The sequence below is a fragment of the Bombina bombina genome, chromosome 4 (genome assembly GCF_027579735.1).
Source record: "Bombina bombina isolate aBomBom1 chromosome 4, aBomBom1.pri, whole genome shotgun sequence".
Lineage (NCBI taxonomy): Eukaryota > Metazoa > Chordata > Amphibia > Anura > Bombinatoridae > Bombina > Bombina bombina.
Window position 1 is genome coordinate 261,421,479 of NC_069502.1, and position 22,252 is coordinate 261,443,730.

At 39.5% G+C, this 22,252-nt stretch overlaps 1 protein-coding gene across 1 annotated transcript in view; it reads left to right on the forward strand.

The window, feature by feature from the left end:
• The first annotated feature begins 338 nt into the window (after nucleotides 1-338).
• The window catches only part of PROC (protein C, inactivator of coagulation factors Va and VIIIa), a 102,118-nt gene continuing 80,204 nt past the window's right edge, over nucleotides 339-22,252 (forward strand). Inside the window, exon 1 of the mRNA XM_053709939.1 lies at nucleotides 339-455. The gene's annotated coding sequence lies outside the window, so the exon portion shown is untranslated. The remainder of the gene's footprint in view (nucleotides 456-22,252) is intronic.

The window sequence follows — 22,252 nt, forward strand, 5'->3', positions numbered from 1 at the left end:
GGAGCAAGGGGTAAATTTGATAACAGAAGTGAATGAGAACATTTTTTTTTTAAATTGTATGCCCTGTCTGAATCATGAAGGTTTAATTGTTACCTCCATGTTTAAGTCTACACTTCATATAGGAAAATGGGCAGACCAGATAGGCATTCTCCCCCGATTCTCCCTGCTTTTCATCTCTTGCTTTCCTTTCCTCCTACACCCCATATCCTACATTCATTTAAACCATGGCCTTTTCTATTTAGGATTGCAGAATTTTGTAGGCTGTTCATGTTTGCTCAGAAAAGGACAGGACATGCTGAGTCAATATTTGAGGTTATGGATTAACCAGAATTCTGATCCACCATTTATGGCTGTAAGTGGAGACATCAGGGAACTGTATAGGATCCTCCTGCCCCCTAAAATAACGGTGTCCTCGATCAGCTAAGTGACCCCACACAAGTTATCCAGTGAGAACGGTGAGTTATATTTGTAGTATTTTTTTAATTTTATAAACTGTTACAGTAAACCAGTATAACTGTGTCATAGGAGTAAAGTACAAACTTGCCTGGAAACATATACCTTATACATTGTTTTTCATTGTGCAAGAGAATATGGCGTCATGTCTGCAAAGGGAGTATGTACTGTGTAGTTTGATGTAAACAAGCTATTTATGACAAATATTTGCTATATTACTCTGCTAGTTTACTGTGTATAAGTGTATTTTCATATATGTCTTTGCACTTTTTCTAGTAACCCATACCTGTATATTTTGCCATATCAAATAATCCATATGTAAGGGTCTACATTTTTATCTTATTTTTACTATCGTAAATTTACAGTTTTTAAACTGTGTTAATACTAAATGCTTTAAATATACGTATTAATATTTTTTCTCATCAAAGCCTCATAAAAGGTGGCTTTTCAAAGTCTTATCAACCTCTCTATACCAGTATGATAAATAGTTTAAATAATGTTGCAGTAATTTAGTCTGTGTTTAGACTGCTTTACTGCTAGCACCTGTGTGAGGTTGTGATCTGCTTAACAAACAAAATATTCTCTGTAAATATGTTGTCAAATGGAGAAAAGTTATTTATAAAAAAGTACATTTTCTAGACTTGAAATCGCCAGTTATTCATACCTAGGCTTAAGATCACTCAATGATTATGTAAAAATATTTTATAACATTTGAATAATTTAATAAGACAATTGCAAACGGTTATACATTTTGATAGCTTAATAGTTTTTGATTGCATGTTCCATTGGCCAAATGGTTCAGTACCTGTGGGTTAAAACTTTTTTATGGGATCTGAAAAAAATGTAATTACCCACAAAGGGCTAGATTACGAGTGGAGCTCTAAAAGCGATAAGAGGTATATTGCGCATCAGGTTTTCCACTCATATTACAAGTTGAAATATTAAATATGTTAAAGTTAAATACGATCGCTTGAGAGCAATTGAACTTAACGAGCATCGGGTTAGTGCAAACTCAGAGCTCTGGTTAACTTTCACAAAACAAAAGTGTCACAAAATATCAAAAATACATTACAAAGTACAATTACACTCACAATTAACACCATCTAATACAAATTATAAAAAAAAAATATTGCACATAAAAGTTATAAAGGGCTCAAAGATATGAGGCAAAGGGCTTTAACATAGTCATACATACATATACATGTCTAAAGATGGATATGTGTGTGTGTATGTGTATATATATATATATATATATATATATATATATGTGTAAGTACATATGTATTTATATGTGTATATATGTATTTACAGATAATACTCAAACACATAAATACATATGTACACACATCTAGACATACATATTATTGCATTGGAGTCCTTTGCATTTAGATGAAAACATGTAAAATCATATTTATGCAATATTCATATTTAATAAAGTGTTATACTGTGCTCTTAGTGTAAATATTTCACATTCCAATTTTCTTTTAAATATATATATATCTGTATATATCTATACCTATATATAATCTTGTAAAGATATGTAGATATAAATATATATTTGTGCAAAAAACATCATATATATATATATATATATATACAGGTGGCCCTCGTTTTACAACGGTTCAATTTACACCGTTTCAGAATAACAACCTTTTTTTCCAGTCATGTGACTGCTATTGAAAAGCATTGAGAAGCAGTGCATTTATTAAAATAGCAGATAGGTGGAGCTGTCCGCTTGTGTTGCAGCAAAGCCAAGCAAGCTGAAATTAATAATTTTAACCAGAACTGAGCTATCGAGCAGATTTCAAAGGAACAAGATCTTCCTGTCTATAACTCAGTCCAGATTGGAATGCATAGAAAGAACTGTTTGCAGAAAAATGCAAGTGAAGTCTGTTTTGTGTGATTATTTTATTAGGTTTATAATGCTGTCTAGCATTTAAAGTCTTCATTTCAAAGCTTTAAAAATAATGTATTAAGTGTTACTTATGACAATTTTGAGAGGGGCCTGGAACCTAGCTCGCTCACTTCCCATTGACTTACATTATAAACTGGGTTTCAATTTACAACGGTTTCGATTTACAACCATTCCTTCTGGAACCTAACCCGTAAACTGAGGGCTACCTGTATATATATATATATATATATATATATATATATATATATATATATATATATATGTCGGGTAAGTGTACTTGGGAATATGTGATCGGGTTTGCGCTTCGAGTAGTGGTTTTTCCACTTCTTTTGCTCTATTGACTTCTATGGGCTAATAGGTTATTGCATGCGCAATATTCTAAGTTTGGCTTTTTACGCGCGTCGAGTTAGTGCACAAGCAACGTTTTACTTTCAACTTATCGCTACCCGATGCAAGCAAAAAGCTTACTTCTAGCGGAGTTAATGCTCGAGCAGGAGCGTTAAATAACGCTCCACTTGTAATCTGGCCCAAAATGTTTAATTATGCACAATGAAAGAACTTTTCCATGTTTTTTGGCTTATCAAATTGTATAAGATAAATAACACTGAAGATGTATTTCAAGAGGTGTGTCCCTAAACTACAAAATAATGTAAAGTGTGTTAACAAAATTACAGTTTAAATGTTTTAAACACATTTATTTAGTATGCAGATATTTTGCAATACAGTAATTTATTTCTGATGCATATATGAAAAAAATGGCTCAACCCCATGAGCCAATACGACGTAGATCTAGGTCATGCAGTACATAGCCTAGCGTACCACATATTGTAGATCTATGTCACAGCTTCTGGAAGCCCAAGCAGTCTCGGTTATCAAGTGACAACTGAGACTTGCTTGTGGGCTTCCACATCTGCCTTCATATGGTAACAGAGCATAATCATAATCAGTGCTATGTTACCATAGGAAGGCAGATTGCCTGATCATTACAGAAAATACACAGTCTTTGTTAATGTCCGTAACAATCTCCATTGGTGCTGGTGAGAGGTGTGGGAAGAAAAGCAGCTGCCATTAGCGGATTTAGAAGGGAGGGGCCCTAGGCTTAGGCTACAAAAAAACTTTTTGAAGGGAAAGGGAGGGATTGGACATTACACTATGGAAAAAGGGTGGAATGGGGGCCACCATACATAACGATCATGGGGAGCAGGGAGGTGGGGGCACCCCTACACTACAGAAAAAAACAACCTAAAAACTGGGTACCTAAAGTGGCCACTAGTATGGGGAGGGGGAGAGTTAGAGAGCTGTTTAGGAATGATCAGGGAGGTTGGAGGGTTGAGGAGGGTTCCCCACACTGCAGAAAACAAAACAAAAAACAACAACCCTAAACTGCATACTGGCAGACTTTCTGCCAGTAAATACTATGGTGAGGAAGAGTGTAGGTGGGAGGGGGCAAAGAGAGCTGTTTGGGAGGGATCAGGGAGGGTAATATCTACTTTGCAATACTATTATTCTTACCAGTTAACCAATTAACCTCTTCAGTGCCAGGAAAAGTGTGGTGCAGCTGCAATAAGCGGCCTTCTAATTACCAAAAAGCAATGGCAAAGCCATGCATGTCTGCTATACTAAACAAAGGGGATGCCAGAGAAGCTTTTACAAACATTTGTGTTATGACTGCACAAGTGGTATGTAAATAATTTTGGTGGGAAACCCAAAGTTTATTAAAAAGGTAACTTTTTTAATATATGATCGCATTTGCGGTGAAAGAGTGGCATGAAATATACCAAACTAGGCCTGGGTTGTCTACTTAAAAATAGTTTTTATAGGTAGAAAAAAAAAACCAAGGCTCTATTTCTGTTTAAATGGTGTAAAAATGCTAAAAAAAATATCCTTGTATTTTGGGGAGAGTTTTTCTCTGAAATTCCCGGTACTGAAGGGGTTAAATGTAACTTTAATGCTTCTTGTCATATTTTCAGTAAGACCAAAGTAATACAGTATGGAAAATACAATTCATAGCAGTAAAGCAGGGGGAGCGTATTGTAGTCACAGGGGCCGAATTACTATTGTGCGAGCGGACATGATCCGATATTGAGGGTCATGTCCGCTGCACATCGATAAATGACGACAGCATATGCTCTCTGCATTTATCATTGCACCATCAGTTCTTGTGAACTGCTGGTGCAATACCGCCCCCTGCAGATTCGCAGCCGCTAGCAGGGGGTGTCAATCAACCCAATCGTATTCAATCAGGTTGATTTTTGTCGATTTCTGTCTGCTGTCTCAGAGCAGGAGGACAGGTTATGGAGCAGCGGTCTTTATTTATTTAATTTATTTTTTTCTAAAGGATTTTTATTTGGTTTTTAAAAAGTAACAATTGGGGACACACAGGTCCGGTTACAATTGCTATTAAAACATTGATACATCATAAGTAAATTTCACGGATTTGTGGTGAAAATAATTCACCTAGATTGAACCCTGATACAGGTTTTGAATATCGGGGGGGGGGGGGGATGCGTATGAATTCAATTTAGTGCTCAAAAAAGTAAAGTCAGTACCAGTTGCTTTAAAATATATATCGATGAATTTGGCCACATATATTGAGGAGTGGGTTCTGCAAACATACTAGTCAACAAACGGAGTAAGTGATTGCTTTAAAGAAAAGGCAAGGCTATTAGCTAACGTCAGGGCTAGTTGTAGGAGATGACTGCTTAGGGACTATAAATAACAATTCTATAGCTGGTGGATAGATAACCATAAGGCATCATATGTGGGAGAAGAAACTAGAGGCTCTTAGAACAAGGACTTTTTGTACTTCAGGAGGAGAAGAATATATTCCAGTGATACATAATATCATGTCAATCTCTCAATATTCTAGTAATATAAGCTAAAACAGTAAGACATAGGAGCATGAAAGAGGAGTGAGTGTAGATTGGAAGGTCACTAAAGGGTCTTAGGGTGAACAGGCACTCGTAAGTAACTGGTTGTCAAAAGTGTTACTTCCTTAAAGTGCAGGTAACAAATGAGATACACATTGTACCTAGTACACACTGTACTTAGCACACACTGAACCTAGCACACTCACTGTACCTAGCACTCACTGTACCTAGCAAACACTGTACCTAGCACACACTGTACCTAGCACACACTGTGCCTAGCACACACTGTGCCTAGCACACACTGTGCCTAGCACACACCGTGCCTAGAACACACTATCCCTAGCACACACCGTACCTAGCACACACAGTACTTAGCACACACTGAACCTTGTGTACCTAGCACACGCCGTACCTAGCACACGCCGTACCTAGCACACGCCGTACCTAGCACACACGGTACCTAGCACACACTGAACTGGCACACACTGAACTAGCACACACTGAACTAGCACATGCACTGTACCTAGCACACGCACTGTACCTAGCACACTCTGTACCTAGCACACTCTGTACCTAGCACACTCTGTACCTAGCACGCCCCGTACCTAGCACGCCCCGTACATAGTACACCCCGTACCTAGCACACCCCGTACCTAGCACACCCCATACCTAGCACACTCTGTACCTAGCACACCCCGTACCTAGCACACGCTGTACCTAGCACACACTGTACCTAGCACTCACTGCGCCTAGCACACACTGTACCTAGCAGATAGCTCAGCATGCTAAGGCACTGTGGCTGAGCTCTGTAGCAACCCAAGGGTTGCAGGTTCGATCCCCGGCGAGGTCCACTCAGCCTTTCATCCTTCCGAGGTCGATAAAATGAGCAGCTCCTTGAGACCCTTACGGGTGATTAGCCGCGCTTTACAAGTACCCAATACAATACAATACAATAGCACACACCGTACCTAGCACATGCTGTACCTAGCACACGCTGCACCTAGCACACACTGTACCTAGCACACATTGTACCTAACATACATTGTACCTAGCACACACTGTATCTAGCACACACCATACCTAGCATCCACTGTACCTAGCACCCACTGTACCTAGCACCCACTGTACCTAGCACACATTGTACTTAGCACACACTGTACCCAGCACAGGCAATACATAGCACACGCAGTACCTAGCACACACAATACCTAGCATACATAGTACCTAGCCCACACTGAGCCTAGCACAAACAGTACTCAACGCACACTGAACCTAGCACACACTGTACCTAGCACACAAAGAGAACTGCGTCTAATGGAAAGTCATTACTGCGATATTGTGAACAAGTGGGTTGTTGGACGCTGGTGCCCAAACTTAGTACCCTGAAAACTCACGCTGCTTTAGAGTATAGAAATAACAAAGTACAATGGTGCTACACTTCATCAATAGTGTTATTATAAGTAGAGGATACAGAGACTGTGCATGAGGCGATGTAAAGAAATCACATTTAGTAAAATAGGCAAAAGAAGGTATCTTTACATCTTGAAATCTGTGGGCAGGCTATTGTGTACTTTATTGACATTATGTAGAACAGTAGTTTTTCTTGAATAAGTAGAGTAGTCCCATTGGTAAAGATCAATGAACTCACAGCCAAATATGTGCGATAGTATAACCATAATCATTTTTTTGCGCATGATATATTTTTAGAGTGGTTTTGTCGCCGTTAGTTTCCCATTCATACTTGGCTTTGCTTGAAATTCGTTTGGGAGTCTCTGCCATTCTCTAAGCCCTCTTGCACCAAGAAATCTTTACCAGATCATTAAATATTTCTGTGGTTACACATGAGATTTTTGCAGTTTCACCAACATTAGTAAAAATGAATTCTTGAGGCTGATACAAAACCATATGAGCAATTAACACTGTTTGAACAGTTCCAAAGTCTATGGGTCGATGGGATAGGATACAAGTTTAGTCCCCTAAAGTGGAGCGTTCTCTCCCTGAGGTCGTCAGCCCCTGTGTCAGTTCCTTGAGGGCCTTAGTTATATATTTTAGAGTGCCCAAAAAACTGATCACACTTGATGTGACCATGAGGCAGGAGAAATCAAATTGGCCATGTGCGAGTATATATATTGATACGCACTTACTTGATGAAAATGGTGGATCGCGCCTTAAAGGGACACTAAACCTAAACATTTTCTTTCATAATTCAGTAGCTACTGAGCCTATCTAGATATGCTTTTTAGCAAAGGATATCAAGAGAATGAAGCAAATTAGATAATAGAAGTAAATTAGAAAGTTGTTTAAAACTGCATGCTCTTTCTAAATCACGAAAGAAAAAATTTGGGTTTCATGTACCTTTAATCCTCCGGTCTCCAGCTTCTGCTTCCTCTACTCTGAAGGACTTTCAGCAGGGCTTTCCCGGGAAGTATTCATACACTGCGGTAAGATCCGTCCAAGGGCACACACAATGGAGCTGTGCAGGGGGCCAGTATCTCCTGGGTGGTCGACCTGCTTACTACGCTCCCACCGCTGACAATGTATAAATTCTCTGGATCTCGGGGTATGTTATACCTTGCCCTCCGATAGTGAGCGGTTACTCACGGCACACGGATGGTGTGGGAGAGGTGATCACAGCCGCTCCGTCTCTCCCTGCCTGCAGGTCCCAACCGTGCGGTATTTTACCATGTGGCTATTTTAGCCGGCCCTTGCAAAGGATAATAATCCAAAATTTCAGCCTCTGTATGCTGCCAAGCTTCTGCCAAAAAAAAGTTATGTTTCCTCATGGCAATTTTCCTTGAATTTGCAGGTTATTTAAACATATTTGTAGGAGCCTCATAAAGCTGCGTCTTGTCTCCTTAGGAGCAGCGGTCGTCAGACCGCTGCTTCATAACTTGTGTTTCCGGGACATCAAGCTCCATACAGAGCTTTAAAATATGCCCCACAATGTTGTAGTGCACAAAATATTGTATACAGAAATGTTAATTGCAAATATAAAGACATTTCAATATTGCACAGATCCAGGGTTAAAAGCATCAACCTAACGTTTTTCTGCCCGCCCCTGGCCCGTGAAATCTCATTTCACTGGTCCCACCTTAACAATTAAAAAGCACAATCATTTTTTTACTAGTGAAAAAAAGATAACTCCTTCAATCCCTAATTTTGTAGCATTATCTTTAATGGTTAATCAAAAAATAAATTCATATTAATTTAAATTAATTCAATCAATAATACAGTGTTTAAATGTCATAAAGATAACAAAAAATAATAATAAAAAACTATCTACACTTACTATTTGTCTTCTGCAATGATACATTTCCAACAGCGTATTCTGTGAGCATTTAGCAATGTCGGGCGGACATGATTCGCTACAGCGAATCATGTGCGCCCGCTATTTGATAAATCTACCGCTTGGAGTGCTCCAGATTTTAAAGGCGAGTTAATTAACCTATCTTTATATATATATATATATATATATATATATATATATATATATATATATATATATATATATATATATATATATATATATATATATACAAATATAACAAGACTACACTGGATATTATTCAATACCTATACAAAAAAGTATTTCCATCTTGATACTTATTTTAATGTTTTGGTTTGCATATAAATTCATTTCTGTCACCTACTAGTGGTTGTTGTTATATTCTTAACTATAGCCCAAAGGAACTAGCCTTTCTCAGTCTATACATACATTTTTTGCTTATGTACTGTAGAATTTAACATTTATCATTATTCTTGTGGGTATCTCAATCTGCACTATAGCTTACAATAAAAAGTATCTACCTTTTGTTCATGCATATTAATAAAATGACGTGCAGAACGAGGTGTATCATGGGTTATGCTGCCCAAACGTTACCTGATAAATGTTCTTATCTCCCTAATGGACATCCCTATATAGCGCCCCTGATTGGGTGCAAGTAATAAGGTAGATAGGTAGGGTAGTGTAGACAACTGGTGGTCCATGGGCACTAGTTTTTGCTGCCCTAGGGAAAAAGCAGAACTTAGGATGTGTACGCTTGTTTTTGAGGACTAAGTGGAACTAAAAAAATATAGTTTGCTGACCTCTGATCGGCAGATAAAGAACCAAGCCAACACTCACAGCTCTCTGGAGTGACGACAATGAAGGGAGAACAGCAGACAGAAGATAGGCCTAGATTTGGAGTTCGGCGGTAGCCGTCAAAACCAGCGTTAGAGGCCCCTAACGCTGGTTTTGGCCGCACGCTGGTATTTGGAGTCAGTGATTAAAGGGTCTAACGCTCACTTTTCAGCCGCGACTTTTCCATACCGCAGATCCCCCTACGCCATTTGCGTAGCCTATCTTTTCAATGGGATCTTTCTAACGCTGGTATTTAGAGTCGTTTCTGAAGTGAGCGTTAGAGCTCTAACGACAAAATTCCAGCCGCCTGAAAATAGCAGGAGTTAAGAGCTTTCTGGCTAACGCCGGTTTATAAAGCTCTTAACTACTGTACCCTAAAGTACACTAACACCCATAAACTACCTATGTACCCCTAAACCGAGGTCCCCCCACATCGCCGCCACTCTATTTAAATTTTTAACCCCTAATCTGCCGACCGCCACCTACGTTATACTTATGTCCCCCTAATCTGCTGCCCCTAACCCCGCCGACCCCTATATTATATTTCTTAACCCCTAACTTGCCCCCCACAACGTCGCCGCAAGCTACTTAAAATAATTAACCCCTAATCTTCCGACCGCAAATCGCCGCCACCTACGTTATCCCTATGTACCCCTAATCTGCTACCCCTAACATCGCCGACCCCTATATTATATTTATTAACCCCTAATCTGCCCCCCTCAACGTCGCCGACACCTGCCTACACTTATTAACCCCTAATCTGCCGAGCGGACCTGAGCGCTACTATAATAAAGTTATTAACCCCTAACCCGCCTCACTAACCCTATAATAAATAGTATTAACCCCTAATCTGCCCTCCCTAACATCGCCGACACCTAACTTCAATTATTAACCCCTAATCTGCCGACCGGAGCTCACCGCTATTCTAATAAATGTATTAACCCCTAAAGCTAAGTCTAACCCTAACACTAACACCCCCCTAAGTTAAATATAATTTAAATCTAACGAAATAAATTAACTCTTATTAAATAAATTATTCCTATTTAAAGCTAAATACTTACCTGTAAAATAAATCCTAATATAGCTACAATATAAATTATAATTATATTATAGCTATTTTAGGATTAATATTTATTTTACAGGCAACTTTGTAATTATTTTAACCAGGTACAATAGCTATTAAATAGTTAAGAACTATTTAATAGTTACCTAGTTAAAATAATAACAAATTTACCTGTAAAATAAATCCTAACCTAAGTTATAATTAAACCTAACACTACCCTATCAATAAAATAATTAAATAAACTACCTACAATTACCTACAATTAACCTAACACTACACTATCAATAAATTAATTAAACACAATTCCTACAAATAAATACAATTAAATAAACTATCTAAAGTACAAAAAATAAAAAAGAACTAAGTTACAGAAAATAAAAAAATATTTACAAACATAAGAAAAATATTACAACAATTTTAAACTAATTACACCTACTCTAAGCCCCCTAATAAAATAACAAATCCCCCCAAAATAAAAAATTCCCTACCCTATTCTAAATTAAAAAAGTTACAAGCTCTTTTACCTTACCAGCCCTGAACAGGGCCCTTTGCGGGGCATGCCCCAAGAATTTCAGCTCTTTTGCCTGTAAAAAAAAACATACAATACCCCCCCCCAACATTACAACCCACCACCCACATACCCCTAATCTAACCCAAACCCCCTTAAAGAAACCTAACACTAAGCCCCTGAAGATCTTCCTACCTTGTCTTCACCATACCAGGTTCACCGATCCGTCCTGGCTCCAACATCTTCATCCAACCCAAGCGGGGGTTGGCGATCCATAATCCGGTCCAGAAGAGGCTCCAAAGTCTTCCTCCTATCCGGCAAGAAGAGGACATCCGGACCGGCAAACATCTTCTCCAAGCGGCATCTTCGATCTTCTTCCATCCGGAGCGAAGCGGCAGGATCCTGAAGACATCCAGCGCGGAACATCCATCCGGACCGACGACTGAACGATGAATGACTGTTCCTTTAAGGGACGTCATCCAAGATGGCGTCCCTCGAATTCCGATTGGCTGATAGGATTCTATCAGCCAATCGGAATTAAGGTAGGAATTTTCTGATTGGCTGATGGAATCAGCCAATCAGAATCAAGTTCAATCCGATTGGCTGATCCAATCAGCCAATCAGATTGAGCTCGCATTCTATTGGCTGTTCCGATCAGCCAATAGAATGCGAGCTCAATCTGATTGGCTGATTGGATCGGCCAATCGGATTGAACTAGATTCTGATTGGCTGATTCCATCAGCCAATCAGAAAATTCCTACCTTAATTCCGATTGGCTGATAGAATCCTATCAGCCAATCGGAATTCGAGGGACGCCATCTTGGATGACGTCCCTTAAAGGAACAGTCATTCGTCGTTCAGTCGTCGGTCCGGATGGATGTTCCGCGCTGGATGTCTTCAGGATCCTGCCGCTTCGCTCCGGATGGAAGAAGATCGAAGATGCCGCTTGGAGAAGATGTTTGCCGGTCCGGATGTCCTCTTCTTGCCGGATAGGAGGAAGACTTTGGAGCCTCTTCTGGACCGGATTATGGATCGCCAACCCCCGCTTGGGTTGGATGAAGATGTTGGAGCCAGGACGGATCGGTGAACCTGGTATGGTGAAGACAAGGTAGGAAGATCTTCAGGGGCTTAGTGTTAGGTTTCTTTAAGGGGGTTTGGGTTAGATTAGGGGTATGTGGGTGGTGGGTTGTAATGTTGGGGGGGGGTATTGTATGTTTTTTTTTACAGGCAAAAGAGCTGAAATTCTTGGGGCATGCCCCGCAAAGGGCCCTGTTCAGGGCTGGTAAGGTAAAAGAGCTTGTAACTTTTTTAATTTAGAATAGGGTAGGAAATTTTTTATTTTGGGGGGCTTTGTTATTTTATTAGGGGGCTTAGAGTAGGTGTAATTAGTTTAAAATTGTTGTAATATTTTTCTTATGTTTGTAAATATTTTTTTATTTTCTGTAACTTAGTTCTTTTTTATTTTTTGTACTTTAGATAGTTTATTTAATTGTATTTATTTGTAGGAATTGTGTTTAATTAATTTATTGATAGTGTAGTGTTAGGTTAATTGTAGGTAATTGTAGGTAGTTTATTTAATTATTTTATTGATAGGGTAGTGTTAGGTTTAATTATAACTTAGGTTAGGATTTATTTTACAGGTAAATTTGTTATTATTTTAACTAGGTAACTATTAAATAGTTCTTAACTATTTAATAGCTATTGTACCTGGTTAAAATAATTACAAAGTTGCCTGTAAAATAAATATTAATCCTAAAATAGCTATAATATAATTATAATTTATATTGTAGCTATATTAGGATTTATTTTACAGGTAAGTATTTAGCTTTAAATAGGAATAATTTATTTAATAAGAGTTAATTTATTTCGTTAGATTTAAATTATATTTAACTTAGGGGGGTGTTAGTGTTAGGGTTAGACTTAGCTTTAGGGGTTAATACATTTATTAGAATAGCGGTGAGCTCCGGTCGGCAGATTAGGGGTTAATAATTGAAGTTAGGTGTCGGCGATGTTAGGGAGGGCAGATTAGGGGTTAATACTATTTATGATAGGGTTAGTGCGGCGGATTAGGGGTTAATACATTTATTATAGTAGCGCTCAGGTCCGCTCGGCAGATTAGGGGTTAATAAGTGTAGGCAGGTGTCGGCGACGTTGTGGGGGGCAGGTTAGGGGTTAATAAATATAATCTAGGGGTCGGCGGTGTTAGGGGTAGCAGATTAGGGGTACATAGGGATAACGTAGGTGGCGGCGGTTTACGGAGCGGCAGATTAGGGGTTTAAAAAAATATGCAGGGGTCAGCGATAGCGGGGGCGGCAGATTAGGGGTTAATAAGTGTAAGGTTAGGGGTGTTTAGACTCGGGGTACATGTTAGAGTGTTAGGTGCAGACGTAGGAAGTGTTTCCCATTAGGAAACAATGGGGCTGCGTTAGGAGCTGAATGCTGCTTTTTTGCAGGTGTTAGGTTTTTTTTCAGCTCAAACAGCCCCATTGTTTCCTATGGGGGAATCGTGCACGAGCACGTTTTTGAGGCCGGCCGCGTCCGTAAGCAACTCTGGTATCGAGAGTTGCATTTGCGGTAAAAATGCTCTACGCTCCTTTTTTGGAGCCTAACGCAGCATTTGATTAAACTCTCGATACCAGAGTTAAATTTATGGTGCGGCCAGAAAAAAGCCCGCGGAGCGTTAGCAGCCCTTTTACCGCCGAACTCCAAATCTAGGCCTTAATCTGCAACATTACCTAAATCTGGAGCTGTGCCCGAATATGTTATTATTTGTTTAACAGCCATAAATTTGTATGCAGCCTTAAATAAGGCTTCTAAAATATTGATCTGCTGCCCCAGTTTATAGAGCCTTTCACATTGACCTATAAAGGTTTTGAGACTTGCAGTAACAAATTGTAAACAAACTACTTTGCAATTATTCAAAAAAATAATATATCTTACTAGGCAGCAAATACATGTGTCCTTTACAAAAGAATAAAAATGCCAAAAAGAACAATAAAAAGCTAATAAAGATGGTGAAAAAGTTGAAAGACATAAAACACATAATATATAAAGCCACTTGGCAGAACAAGCGCTTCCCATCGCAAGCTCAACGGGGGGTGCTACACATGTGTTTGGAGGTGCATAGCGCTCCCAGAGAACTGGTTGTGGTAGAATTAATACATAAATAAAAATAAAAAAGTCTAATAAAAGATCCATCATAGGTTGCTCCTTTCACCTGTTATTAAGTATTCAACTAAACATACATAGAATATAACTGGCCTTCGGACGTGTGATTACAAGTTGATTAATACAATAAAATCAATCTGGGATCTCTTACTTTCCCTGGCAGAGATATATCCACACAGCAACATGAACTAGATACAGTTTAAAAGAAAATACTCAGGTTTGTACTTGTGTTTGAATTAGCGCCAACAACTGACAAACATGGTCCATGTAGGGGTTATTTGTATACTCCAATTATGGGCTAGATTACAAGTAAGCGCTAAATTATCACGTGCCCGTGAGGTCGTGTTCGCATTGCTGTCAATTTGTAATACCAGCACACATTAGCGTGCGCTGGTATTACAAAGTGGAGCGCAAATCTCGCTTTTATCAAAGCAATATATAGTGCTCCACTTGTAATCTAGCCCTATATGTTTTTATTTCAAGAGTTTAAAAGTTGTGCATACCAAAGTGACTTTTAAATATTGTATATCATGGGGGGAGTTTCTGGGTGACGGCATGAAGGTTGCAATGCTGAGAGCTGGTGGAATGTCTGGGATATTCTGCTAAATATCTTCAAATTTCTAGAACACATGCGCTAAATTCACTTGACCTTAGATTCACTGGGCCTTACCGAGCACAATTACATGTTTATTGCAGTCCCAGCCCAGTGTTCCAGAACTTTTGTTTCCTAGAGGCTAGTGTGGGCGCTGGAGAAAAATTCACTTTAGACCCCCCCACCGTGGTGTCTTTTTGATGCAGTGTTATCTTACAAATCACTGCATGATCCTTTGAAGAAATGTCAGAAAGTGTGCAGCTGTTTAAGGATGAGCTGTCTTAACAGTGGAGGAGCATTTTGGGAAACTACGTCTGCATCTTGAGCACTGCCTTGAACAAGGCCTCACCTTTTTAAACTCCAATGATTGTGACTCACCTTCGATTCTGTCACAGAGAGCTTCCTCTGTTGGTGAAGAGAATTTAGTGGCACTTGGTGAACCTGGGATCTGCGCTTAGAGTGTGAGATACTGTGGGAGCAAAGAGGAGCGAGAGGAGCCCTGAACATTTAGGGCTAGATTACAAGTGGAGCACTAAATTATTGCGCGCCTGCAAACAGGCAAATTTGCCCTTTTGCGGGTGCATGATAAATGACCAGCCATTACAAGTGGCTGGTTATCTCTACCGCAAGCTCGTGGTAGTAATTAACAGTGTAGTGTATGTTATTCAAAAATAAAAATTGTAGCATTTTTATTTTTTAATAAAATAACTGCACTAGGTAGTATTTTGGGGGTAAAGTTGGCAGGAGTTGGGTGTTAGGAAAAAATAAAACAGCACTGAAAAGTGCATTTACATTGAGGTCTATGGGAACTGTGTGTTCCCAGTAAAGATATATGTATATGCTTATATACAAATATATTTATGTGTTAATATGCGTGTATATATATATATATATATATATATATATATATATATATATATATATATATATATATATATAGTATCTCACAAAAGTACACCCCTCACATTTTTGTAAATGTTTTATTATATCTTTTCATGTGACAACACTGGAGAAATGACACTAAAATGTAAAGTAGTGAGTGTACAGTCTGTATAACAGTGTAAATTTGCTGTCCCCTCAAAATAACTCAACACACAACCATTAATGTCTAAACCGTTGGCAACAAAAGTGAGTACACCCCTAAGTGGAAATGTCCAAAATGGGCCCAAAGTGTCAATATTTTGTGCGGACACCATTATTTTCCAGCACTGCCTTAACCTTGGGCATGGAGTTCACCAGAGCTTTACAAGTTGCCACTGAAGTCCTCTTCCACTCCTCTATGACGACATCACAGAGCTGATGGATGTTAGAGATCTTGCGCTCTCCCACCTTCCGTTTAAGGATGCACCACAGATGCTCAATAGGGTTTAGGTCTGGAGACATGCTTGGCCAGTCCATCACCTTTACCCTCAGCTTCTTTAGCACGGCAGTGGTCGTCTTGGAGGTGTGTTTGGGGTCGTTATCATGTTGGAATACTGCCCTGCGGCCCAGTCTCAGAAGGTAGGGGATCATGCTCTGCTTCAGTATGTCACAGTACATGTTGGCATTCATGGTTCCCTCAATGAACTGTAGCTCCCCAGTGCCAGCAGCACTCATGCAGGTCCAGACCAAGACACTCCCTCCACCATGCTTGACTGTAGGCAAGACACACTTGTCTTTGTACTCCTCACCTGGTTGCCGCCACACACGCTTGACACCATTTGAACCAAATAAGTTTATCTTGGTCTCATCGAACCACATGACATGGTTCCAGTAATCCATTTCCTTAGTCTGCTTGTCTTCAGCAAACTGTTTGCGGGCTTTCTTGTGCATCATCTTTAGAAGAGGCTTCCTCCATGCAGTGTATGGTTTGAGCACTAACAGGCTGACCCCCCACCCCTTCAACCTCTGCAGCAATGCTGGCAGCACTCATACGTCTATTTCCCAAAGACACCCTCTGAATATGACGCTGAGCACGTGCGCTCAACTTCTTTGGTTGACCATGGTGAGGCCTGTTCTGAGTGGAACCTGTCCTGTGAAACTACTGTATGGTCTTGACCACCATGCTACAGCTCAGTTTCAGCGTCTTGGCAATCTTCTTATAGCCTAGGCGATCTTTATGTAGAGCAACAATTTTTTTTTCCAGATCCTCAGAGAGTTCTTTGCCATGAGGTGCCATGTTGAACTTCCAGTGACCAGTATGAGAGAGTGTTAGAGCGATAACACCAAATTTAACACCCTTGCTCCCCATTTGTAACACTAACGAGTCACTTGACACCGGGGAGTGAAAATGGCAAATTGGGCCCAATTTGGACATTTCCACTTAGGGGTGTACTCACTTTTGTTGCCAATGGTTTAGACATTAATGGCTGTGTGTTGAGTTATTTTGAGGGGACAGGAAATTTACACTGTTATACAGGCTGTATACTCACTACAGCAAAGCAAAGTGTCATTTCTTCAGTCTTGTCACATGAAAAGATATAATAAAATATTTACATATATATACTGTAGCTCACAAAAGTGAGTAAAACCCTCACATTTTTGTAAATATTTTATTATATATTTTCATGTGACAACACTGAAGAAATGACACTTTTCTACAATGTAGTGAGTGTACAGCCTCTATAACAGTGTCAATTTGCTGTCCCCTCAAAATAACTCAACACATAGCCATTAATGTCCCGTTGGCAACAAAAGTGGAAATGTCCAAATTGGGCCCAATTAGCCATTTTCCCTCCCCGGTGTCATGTGACTCGTTAGTGTTACAAGGTTTCAGGGGTGAATGGGGAGCAGGTGTGTTAAATTTGGTGTTATCGCTCTTACACTCTCTCATACTGGTCACTGGAAGTGCAACATGGCACCTCATGGCAAAGAACTCTCTGAGGATCTGGAAAAAAAATTTGTTGCTCTACATAAAGATGGCCTAGGCTATAAGAAGATTGCCAAGACCCTGAAACTGAGCTGCAGCATGGTAGGCAAGACCGTACAGCGGTTTCATAGAACAGGTTCACTCAGAACAGGCCTCGTCATTGTCGACTAAAGAAGTTGAGTGCACGTACTCAGCGTCATATCCAGAGGTTGTCTTTGGGAAATAGAAGTATGAGTGCTGCCAGCATTGCTGCAGATGTTAAAGGGGTGGGGGGTCAGCCTGTCAGTGCTCAGACCATACGCCGCACAATGCATCAAATTGGTCTGCATAGCTGTCGTCCCAAAAGGAAGCCTCTTCTAAAGATGATGCACAAGAAAGCCTGCAAACAGTTTGCTGAACACAAGCAGACTAAGGACATGGATTACTGGAACCATGTCCTGTTGTCAGATGAGACCAAGATAAACTTATGTGGTTCAGATGGTGTCAAGCGTGTGTGGCAGCAACCAGATGAGTACAAAGACAAGTGTGTCTTGCCTACAGTCAAGCATGGTGGTGGTAGTGTCATGGTCTGGGCCTGCATGAGTGCTGCCGCCACTGGGGAGCTACAGTTCATTGAGGGAACCATGAATGCCAACATGTACTGTGATATACTGAAGCAGAGCATGATCCCCTCCTATCAGAGACTGGGCCTGAGGGCAGTATTCCAACATAATGACCCCAAACACACCTCCAAGACGACCACTGCCTTGCTAAAGAAGCTGAGGGTAAAGGTGATCGACTGGTCAAGCATGTCTCCGTACCTAAATCCTATTGAGCATCTGTGGGGCATCATCAAATGGAAGGTGGGGGAGCGCAAGGTCTCTAATATCCACCAGCTTTGTGATGTCGTCATAGAGGAGTGGAAAAGGACTCCAGTGGCAACCTGTGAAGCTCTGGTGAACTCCATGCCCAAGAGGGTTAAGGCAGTGCTGGAAAATAATGGTGTCCACACAAAATATTGACACTTTGGGGCCAATTTGGACATTTCCACTTAGGGTGTACTCACTTTTGTTGCCAACGGTTTAGACATTAATGGCTGTGTGTTGTGTTATTTTGAGGGGACAGCAAATTTACACTGTTATACAGGCTGTACACTCACTACTTTACATTGTAGCAAAGTGTAATTTCTTCAGTGTTTTCACACGAAAATATATAATAATAAAATATTTACAAAAATGTGAGGGGTGTACTCACTTTTGTGAGATACTGTATATATATATACACATATTGGAAGAAGAGAAGAACGCGGTTTGCTCAAAATAAAAAATTCAATTTATTGGTTCAAATTTTTTTTTAAAACTCCAGGAGGAAACAAGGTGAAATGAGCGTAGCACCACAGGCTTACGCGTTTCGGCTGGACACTGTAATCATAGCCATAAGGTGCTACGCTGTACACACAGCTTAAAAAGTGATTAACTACTCACTATTGGTTAAGAAAAGAAAGATACACCCATAACACAGGTATTGCTATGGCAACAGAAAATTTAACACCTGAAGAACAAAGTTTGAATATACATGGTTTTATAAGGTGTAACAGACACAGCAATATAATTAAAGCTACAGTGATCAAATACATATATTCCCAAAAATAACCAATGTTAAGTCTACCACTCCAATTGTACAGCATTTTGCCATACACCCCAACAGTACACTCAACACCTTTAAATGGTGTACTATAGAGAAAGTGAGAACTCTGATTAGAGGAGGGGACCTTGACCACTTATTGGCAAAAAGAGAAATGTATTGAATTTTTCGTATGGGGACTAGAATCCCTTCAGGCTTAAATTCAAGATATGATCTCATTAACTTTTGGGAATGATCTTTCCCTATATATACTGTATAATTTTGCTGTTCTTCCCTTGAAACATTTTCTGTTTAGTGAATGTGTTTACTTCAATTTATCTTATCATACATGTTTTAACATTGAAATTATATTAAATGAAGTGCTTAGAACAACCTTTTTTCTATGTTTCAGGTTACACTTGGTTTTATATACCTTAATGTTTCATGTATGATAGGGTTTTTTTCCTGATACAAATTGTGCAATCATGTTGTTTCTCTTCTAATATGTATTCTGGCTAGTGAATATGTGTTTGCTGCAGTTTGTCTTATCATATTGTTGTTTTTTACATCCTTATTGCATTTAACTAATGAAGTGTTCACAACAACCATCACATAATATCTTAGGTTGCGATTGTAATTTCCTACCCTCTATGCTTCATATACAATAGGTTTCTATATTTATGTATAGTTATACTGTACATTGTCAAGATCCGCATTTTTGGGAATATATGTATTTAATCACTGTAGCTTTAATTATATAGCTGTGTCTGTTACACCTTATATAACCATGTATATTCAAACTTTGTTCTTCAGGTGTTATATTTTCTGTGGCCATAGCAATACCTGTGTTATGGGTGTATCTTTCTTTTCTTAACCAATAGTGAGTAGTTAATCACCTTTTAAGATGTGTGTACAGCGTAGCACTTTATAGCTATGATTACGGCGTTCAGACGAAATGCGTAAGCCTGTGGTTCTACGCTCATTTCACCTTGTTTCCTCCTGGAGTTTTTTTTAAAATTTGAATCAATAAATTGAATTTTTTATTTCGAGCAAACCGCCTTCTTCTCTTCTTCTTACTGCCTATACCAGTTGGCTTGCTCACAGCACGTTGGATTATCGCTGTGGATACAATTACTACCGCTACTGCTCCGTCCAGCTTACAGGTCCACCCATATATTGGTGACATCATCCGCGTCATCCGGGAATACACATGAGGATTGCGTGCCACAGAGGGTGAGAGACGCCGACAAGCTTGGTGAAGGGATCTAAGGATCGGGTAAGAAAGTCTCTGCTCCCTGGTAAGGCTTTATGGATATACTCCCGCTGATTTGAGTATTCGTAAGCAGTTTTAAGGAACTATGGCTGTTCATACTGTATTACATTAGAGCACAATTGTAGCGGTTTGCTCACAGCTACATCTATAACATATACAACGTTTTGGGATATTCGTTGCTAATCCTGGAACTCTAAGGCCCGTTCACTTTCATTTTCTCTTTATATATACATATTACATATAAATATATATGTAAATAATCATATACATATATATTTAAAAATTGCTGCCATTGCTGCGTGGCTTACCCCCTTCACTGCACTAGTTCTCATGCCGTGTCTCCAAAGGTTCCCATTGGAGCCTATGGAGGCGCCCTCTCGTGTTCACATTGCTGTCAACTTGTAGTACCAGGGCACTTTAGTGTGCGCTGGTATTACTCAGTGGAGCGCAAATATTGTTTTCACAAAAGCTATATTTAACGCTCCACTTGTAATCTGGCCCTTATTGTAAGGAGGTAGCTTGAGATGCCTGGGTTAAGAGGTGATAGAGCAATACTTGAGCATGGTAAAGGTGTCTCTGAGATCCCAGAAGAATTAAGAGAGATTAAAGCAGACAAGAGTACTTTACAGTATGCAAGAGGATATCAGGTAGATAACATACGGTTTGCAATTTGCCCCAGAAGTTGTGGAGGTATTAGTTCCCTACAGATGCCTAAGGGAAGGGGGACATGGGAGACTTTGACAGATGTGCTGAAGGTGGGATCCGGCACTATGAGAGATCATTCCCTGTTTGCTAAAGGGATGCACTGCCCAGTGGACGGATTGCACTAGAGAATGATCCGGATTGATTGCTCTGACAAGGCCCTACTGGTGAACTTGCCTCTATTGAAGTGGGACTCTGGTGGTTTGTATACAATAATGTTTATCAGCGAGTGTCCCATCAAGGGAAATCTGGTGTGTCTGCTCAAATTATGATTTTGATTATGATTTTAGGGTCCATAGTTATGTTGGGATAAAGACAATTTTGGTACCCTTCCTGCCCTTCTCCTTTCCCAAAATGCCTGATTATATATTCTTAAATCCATATGGGTCTAAGCATTTTCTTTTTATATAAGTATATATTACTGCCAGATGACCTAATACCATGGCTCCCTGATATGTAGGTGGATAGGGTCTTGATTTGTCAACTACTTATTTGTATAGTAGTTATATAGTAGCTTGGCATATAGCTTATGCCATTGAGATGGATGTTTTTTTGCTACCTCACTGGTTATTTCCCATTTGTTTTATGCATCGGAGTATAAGTATTGACTTTATTGTGAAAAGGACTTAAAGGGACATTAAACCCAAAGACCCCTTGAGATATCCTTTGTTTAAGAAAGAGCAGTGCACATGGGTGAGCCAATCACACGAGGCATCTATGTGATGCCACCAATCAGCAGCTACAGACCCTATCTAGATATGCTTTTCAGCAAATAAAATCAAGAGAATGAAGCAAATTAGATAATAGAAGTAATTTAGAAAGTTGTTTAAAATGGCATGCTCTTTCTAAATCATGAAAGAAAAAAAAATTGGGTTTATTGTCCCTTTAAGTGCCATAGATAGAGGTTTATAATATATGTCTGAGAGCTGTTTCTTGCATTCAGTTTTTGAAAGATTTTTAGAGCTCCATTAAGTTAATCTAGGCTCATACACCTGCACATTTTTGCTTTTGTGATTTTGAATAGTGCAATGCTTATTAAAGGGACACTAAACCCACATTTTGTTCTTTCATGATTCAGATAGAGCATGCAATTTTAAGCGACTTTATTCCTTTAATAAAATTTTCAGAACTTAGGTTA